This window comes from Amblyomma mixtum, chromosome 3 (genome assembly GCF_055824585.1).
Source record: "Amblyomma mixtum isolate Tamu chromosome 3, ASM5582458v1, whole genome shotgun sequence".
Classification (NCBI taxonomy): Eukaryota; Metazoa; Arthropoda; class Arachnida; order Ixodida; family Ixodidae; genus Amblyomma; species Amblyomma mixtum.
The window spans coordinates 327621114-327626604 of record NC_143014.1 but is presented as its reverse complement, the minus strand read 5'-3'; the positions used below and the strand labels follow the sequence as shown (position 1 = coordinate 327626604).

At 46.7% G+C, this 5491-nt stretch overlaps 1 pseudogene; it reads left to right on the top strand.

Annotated features, from left to right (window-relative positions):
* Window positions 1-1626: 1626 nt before the first annotated feature.
* Window positions 1627-3624, top strand: LOC149355876 (TNF receptor-associated factor 6-like; annotated as a pseudogene).
* Window positions 3625-5491: the final 1867 nt, after the last annotated feature.

The window sequence follows — 5491 nt, the reverse complement described above, 5'->3', positions numbered from 1 at the left end:
CTAATAAAAGAAAATCTGTGCGCATGCAACAGTTATAAACAGAATGCAAAATAAAAACAGCCCCGCCCCGGCTCAGTGGTTACTGCGCTCGGCTGCTGTCCCGAAAGATGCGGGTTCGATCCACGCCGCGGCGGCCGAATTTCGTTGGAGGTGAAATTCTAGAGGCCCGTTTACTGTGCGATGTCAGTGCCCGTTAAAGAACCCCAGGTGGTCGAAATTTCCGGAGCCCTTCACTACGGCGTCCCTGAGAGCCTGAGTTGCTTTGGGACGTTCCACCCGAACAAACCAGTAAACCAAATCAAAATTAAAACAGGAACTTTAGGCGCATATTCAGTCGAATGTTGAAGGCACGGAACATGCGACGAGCTAGGATCTAGTTGCTCTTGCGGCTTTGCAGCAGCACACGGATCAGATTAAGAAGGTTCGTATGCAACACCATCGCCAGCAGCCGACGCTATTAGCTCAATATCACGACGTGCCTCTCGGCGTGCACGCCTGTAAGCAGTACTCCTCGGCACCGTAGTCATTATGCTGTCACCAGATTAATATACTGGTCCGCAGTAAGCTTCTGCTCATGTTGAGCCAGCATCAGTCACTTAACTTTAATACCGCCGCTAAAATTACTTCAAAAGCCAGAAATCACGCTACACGGCTCACACACCAGGCAAGGACTACCGACTGCCACTTACTTTCACTTGCCGCATGTGCCATCCGTGTTTCCCGCCGCTGGAACCTTGCTGAAATGTAAAAAAAGATACACTCGTTACGCAACCAACATGCAGTAGGAACGTCAATAATTATTTGAAATTTTGGTCCAAAAAACGGAAAACTGGCTAATACACGCCTCAAACCAACAAGCTAAGCAAATATAACTCGCATTGTTTCAGTAGTGCGATGACGATGGTGGTGCCATTGAGATAATGAGCAAAGAGCCTTTTTTATGAAACATGCACCTTAGACAAAAATAAAACTGTGATCCTAAATAAAACAAAAAATAACTGCAAAAAAGGATGTGTGTTATTAATTTTTATGATCACTGCTCTAAGAGCACGAACAGGTGGCCAGTTGTTTTTGCTGTGGTGTCACTGTCGTCGTCAGTGGCTGTTATGGTCGGAAGGCGGGAATACAGTTGGCGTCAAGGTGGTTATGTTGTGAGCTTGGAGGAGAAGATTGTGTAAGCACACCCTTGACAGCTATAACAAAACGGGAATTAGACTATTTGAGCCAGGTTCAGTTAGAGTAATTAGGTCGCCATTCCCTAATTTCGAAGTTTTAAAGTGTAGGGTTTCTGTATTCAGCTAATGGCCCTTTTGGAATTGCTTATTTTCGTCCTGCTTTTAACGATTTTTTTGGCTCTTTGAAACAATAAGTACTGGGTTTTGTATTACTTTGTGACATCTTGCGCTTATACATCGCATGGATTATTGTTTACTTGTTCCAAACAGCTGTATCAAGCCCGCTAGCCAAAGACGTCGGAAAAGGACAGTGGAGCGTGCCACTCGAGCACTCATGAGAATTGCATGGCCACCTGCACGATTCAGACCCTCTGATTATAAACACTTCCTTACAACATCCGATCTGCGACTGCTTTCGGGATGATCCCACCGCGGCTTTTATGCGGACGTCATGTCCGTAAAACGTTCGAGCCGCGACTGTTTCCGGGATAATCCCAGTGCGAACTTCATAAGGAAGTCCCTGGGACGTCCCGTTAGGGATGTGGGACGTGCGTACATTTTTGGGACGTCCTGCGGACGTTTGGTGTTGTCTGGGAATTGGGATGCCTCCTGAAAGCTTCTCAGCTTGCTCTCTGTCTTGACAGATCGTTTTGTATTTTTTCAGGATCTTCTTATGTTGTGGACCTAGATATGTTTCCTGCAGACACAAAGCTGCAGGTAGCATTGATCCTAATATGTCAGTTATGTCTGTGTAGTTTTCCAAAAGAACTCTACAGTTCCACTGAACTAGAAAAGGCATATCTGTGTTTTTTGGGATTTCCATGAAAAAGTTATTTAGCATCTAGGCCCATTATCCAGGCTTTATCCTTCTTCTCACGCTCCAGGTAACTGTACCGCCCCTACATAAGCGGGTCTGCTGGAGTTTGCATCCATCACCTCGCCCGAGGCACTGTATGCCCGCCTGCGAGGAACTCAGGCCTCCTCTGACGTGGAAGAGAAGCCTGGTTGTGATAGAGGAAGAAACGTGCGCACGCATGCACACGTTTTGCTTGTAAACAGTGATGTTTAGTCCCATGCAGCTGTCGCAAAAAATTGCACAAAAAGTAGCAGGGTGGCCAGACAATGCAGTGTTTTAGTCCGAATTCGCGTTGGTTCCCCGCCAGAATCGCAAAGCGAAAAAGCGCCTTGGATTTTCCATTCGCATCGTCCGCGGTCATGACTATGGTGGCTAGAAATGGGAGGTGGCGCGAGAGCGCATTCCGCCGCTTAGAGAAAACGCGCTTTCGGTTCATGCCACCGCCGGTTGTGGCCTCTGTGGCGCTGCTGTCAGCTCTTTGTAAGGAAGATGGCGAATCTTAATGGGAATTGACTTGAACAAAAATAAAGAAAGAAAAGCTGAGCATGGTGGCAATTGCCACCACCCCGTTTCAAAGAGGGCGCTCATACCTACCCATCCATCCATTCGTCCATCCATGAACAAGTTCGTTTGAGAGCTCGGCTAGCTCAGCGTTGAGAAGACGCCCAACGTGATGCGTTGTTGTTGTTGTTGTGACTGAGAGAAGGATGAAGAGGAAATTGCACGGGCCTGCTACTGGCTCGAGCCAAGCCACCACCGCTGCCACGTGCAGATAGAGGAGAGTTAAAAGATCACAGGAAAGAGAAAAAGGAAAGAAAAGACGCGCGTCGCAGCAACAACTGCGTCCGCCGGAGCGGACGCTGCTCAAAAAGAAGCGGCCGAAGCCGCGCTCGCCGAAGCGAGAACAGATACTCCTCGCGGCCGAAGCCCCAACCGACTAACGTGATGCGTTCTGAAAGCGTCGCTTACATATTGGTCGGGTTCGCAGCCCAACTCGACCGGAAAACCACTGCACTTCGTGCGACCTATTCCGGCAGAAATGATATGTAGCGCCTGCGGGCTGGTAAAGAGAATTAGCACGTCGCTTCCATGCGCACACATACTATGCCAGTCGTGCTACGGACAGTGCGCGCGGGATGGAGGCCACTTCTGTCCTCGCGATGGCCTCAGGTGCGCTGATGACAACCCCAACTGGAAGGAATTCCCTGCCGGAGAGTTTCTGCAAAGAGAGGTGCGGTGTTGGAACCGTGTGAATGGCTGCAACGCTGTGGTGGCGGCCGCTGACCTCCCCCTCCACTTCGGGCGCGACTGTGGGTATCACGCCATTTCCTGTCCCCGGTGCTCCGCCAGGGTTCTTCACAGGAACGTGGTCGCCCATCTGAGATCGGGCTGCGGTTCCCCGGCGAGCCCTCTCGGATTGTGATGTGAAGAAAAGTCAAGATCGGCTGCGACAAATCAATGTAACTTAACGTCCTTCAGAAAAATTAAAGGAGCAGCTTCGGACTTCATTTGAATGCGGCTCGTGAGTTGTTCTTCGCTCGATCACTATTGTGACCGGATCAGTGTTATCTAATCTGGAACAAGTAAAGCAAAATCACGACAAAGAAAAGCACCTCATCGCTAAAACACCTACAAAGGACACCGATGACAAGTACAATTTACGTTTTGAGTAAACAATAACTCTAAAAAAAAACTAGGAAGTTAAAAATTGGATTAATTCAATGGAAAAGAAATATAGTGTAGAACTATATGGGTACTGGAAAAGGCAGGTGAGGAAAGGCTTTTTCTATGATAACTCAAGAGGCAGTGCCCTACTTTTTGAAGCTAGGTCAGGGTGTCTTAGAACGCGCAGCTACAAAAAGAAATTTAACGAAGATGACACATGTGCAGTGTGTGGTAGATCTGTGGAAACAATTGAACACCTCATACTCAAATGTGATGGTATCCATCCACATGTCGATGCAGGCACAGTCACTCTTCCGGAGGCCCTAGGGTTTAAAGATAACAATATGGTCATGTAAATAAATCTTCAGTGGAAGTTAGGAAAAAGCGATTCGAGGATTGGTGGCTGAAAAGCAGAGATGTGACATAAGGTTAGAAGTGTAGGAGTGGCATCTCCTGGCCACTGAAATCACATAAAAACAGCATCTTTTCTCACCATTTCTTGAGACCAGTGAATGTGCGAGTACACAAAGGCCAGCGACCAGTTTCACATGCTCGCCCCGACCATTCTGCCACTCATCTTCTCGCAGAGCATCTGGGCAAATCTTGCGTCTCACCACCCAACAATGCCCGTACAACCTCCTCCAAAGCAGCACCCGTGCCAGTTGCCTGGTACAGACTCTGTACATACCCATATTTCACCTCTTACAGCCAACTGGATAGAGCCTTCATTGAGTGACTATATAGCCAATCAGCCCACAAGTGCTTTCCTTTGACATTCTGTGAACTTTGCAAGACAAAGCAACACTGAAAGCTATGAGGCGAGCCAGAGTGGGAGGCTAATGTGGGGTTCCTTATGTGCACTGAAATACCTGCCCACAAGTGATTAGGCATTTCCTGAAAAACGTGACAAAACAAACTAAATTACTGTTGTTTTTTTTGTTTATATGTATACGAAGGCTCCATTTAGCAAGCTGTATGAATTGCTCCTGCTGAATAGCTAAAAAACTTCATCAAACTTTGTAGGAATTTGGAAAACTCTTTTTAAAAGAAGAAAAACAGCCCATGCTACAAAATCAATATGTCATATTAACTAACAAATGGTCAAAGGTTCAGTAACTGCCTCAAGCAATATTTGCACAAAGTTTAAATGAAACCTCATTCTTCATGTCGCCTCCATGAACCAGACAGAATGTCTCCAGTGAAAACTTTCCAATTTTACCACACTGGAAAAGCACCACCGCTAGCCAGCACAGGCAATGCAAAATGCTTCCTGACAAGGTCCTTACGTATGTACTCATTACGGAAATAGCGAACGCTTAGTGCTGGTGCAGTAGTGAACAGTTTGGAAGACAGGGCTGTTAAAAATCTCATAGGGTATTAAATTTAGAACCCAGCACTTCAACCTAAGCACTGACAGAATGAACTGGAGGCAGCGCTCAACTTGCAAGTGAGTCAGCCCAGTAAAGTGAAGTAGAATCCACTGTCTATGGTACCTTGCGGCAAGTGGAAAACAAATCACATTTGAATTAAAACATCAGCGAGGGATGGTTGGTTCATTGCAAAACGTAAAGGGACACTGAGGAGAAACTGAAGTTGGCTTGTATTGATAGAATACAGTTCCTAAACACAAAAACTCCACTCTTTCTGAAAACAAAACTCTTGTAAGGTGAAAAGAGCAAGAACTAAAATACAGGTATTGCCACAACAGGCTAACATCGCAGGTACAAGCGTGATGACAAAATAGGAGAAAAGAGGCCACAGGATCTCTGAGACTGACAAAGGTGCATGAAGGTTA